At 50.6% G+C, this 1548-nt stretch overlaps 1 non-coding gene across 1 annotated transcript; it reads right to left on the reverse strand.

Annotated features, from left to right (window-relative positions):
- Positions 1-362: 362 nt before the first annotated feature.
- Positions 363-463, reverse strand: Tc00.1047053505921.10. Its single transcript, XR_008255305.1, has one exon. It is a non-coding gene; the product is annotated as a spliced leader RNA, 5' partial (transcript).
- Positions 464-1548: the final 1085 nt, after the last annotated feature.

The following is a 1548-nucleotide window of genomic DNA, read 5'->3' on the forward strand; positions in this document are numbered from 1 at the left end:
GTCACGGTCTGGGACGTCAGCCCCGGGTCAGCGTCACGGACTGCGTCGGAGGCCGGAAAAGACACAAATGGTGAGCGTGGAACGGCAACTGCATACGAGCGAGTGAACAAAGCAAAAAAGAAGGAAAAACGAAAAAGCACTAAAAAATACAGGAAGAGGTATGGAAAACGTGGAGGAGTGGGAGAACAAAAGGAACGAGGCGGAGAAGACATGAAACAATAAAGGGGCAAGTAAAAGCAGCCACGAAACAAAAATGAAGGCGCTGGAAAGAGGTGGAGGACACGGAACGTAGGAGAACAGTATAAAACTGGAAGGGAAAACTGGAAAACAGTTGCACGAGGGTATGGGGCTGATATATATAAGGGTCCGTAGACCCGGGTCAAATAAATTGACCAAACATAACCGCCAAAAGCAAAAATGAAAGCTTCGCGTACCAATATAGTACAGAGACTGTATCGATAATTTTTTTGTTTTTTTGATGGATGCCCCGACCAATCGCATCTACTCTGGGACCAACTCCATTTCTTCCATTTCCACTCCACCCCAACCCAACAACAAAACCAGAAACAATTACTAGGAGCTTGTGAAGAGATTGATTGCTGGAGAGCTGGCTAGCTTAATTAATGTATATCCTGATAAATGAATGCATTATTGATGATACGTTCTGCCGTATGAATCTTTTGGGAAGAACGCGGCTTTGTAGGGGCAGGGAGCTGATAGGGGCCGGATAGTTTTGTTTTTGTTTTTATTTTTTACATACAGCCAGATAAGTTTAAGGAAATGGCTTTGGTTCCCTACACACCCTCCGAGTGGTGTGATATTGGCGCCCGTCTCTGGGACATGGTGTGCCAATGTGGCGACACCCAGGTGCAGATGACGTTCATTAATGGTAACCATATGTAGGATGAGACGGTGACCGTGGCCGCATCATCCACAGGCTTATGCTTGCTCATGGACCTCTCTCTAAGGCATGGAAGGATTCTACTCTCGTTGGCCGTATTGCAAATCTCCGCGCGCCTCGGATCCCTAATTTCAAGACACAAGTGCTCCTGCCCGCTATGGGGGCAGCCCGGGAGTTGGGGCACCAACAAGGGCTCATCACTGCTGAAAGGGAACGTCTGAATATTGATTGCGCGAACGCCGTAGCGGACGTGCGGAATCGAAATGCTCAGCTTAACTCGCAGGTTGAGGAGGCGCACATTAACCTATCGGTAAGGGAATCCACTATCGCCGGGGCCGGCAACCAGGTCCTAGAACTACAACAGCAGTTGGAGAACACTCGCGCCCAATTACGGGAGCGCGAATTCAACTTGGGAAGGCTCACTGGTCAATTCCGGGAACGGGAGGCACGCCTTAACGCACTACAAACCGCGCTGGATGCGGAGACGGCGGGGCTGGACGATGACCCCGCCACGCGATACGCTGCCAACGATGGCGTATCTACACTACCGCATCAAACTGATCTTTTGATGGCTGGAGGCGTGCCTAGCAGCGCGGCCCGACACAGTTCGGCGGCTTACAGACGCCCTCACGGTAATGCTGCGAGAC

The sequence above is a fragment of the Trypanosoma cruzi genome (genome assembly GCF_000209065.1).
Source record: "Trypanosoma cruzi strain CL Brener chromosome Unknown tcruzi_1047053505921, whole genome shotgun sequence".
In the NCBI taxonomy this organism is placed as follows: domain Eukaryota; phylum Euglenozoa; class Kinetoplastea; order Trypanosomatida; family Trypanosomatidae; genus Trypanosoma; species Trypanosoma cruzi.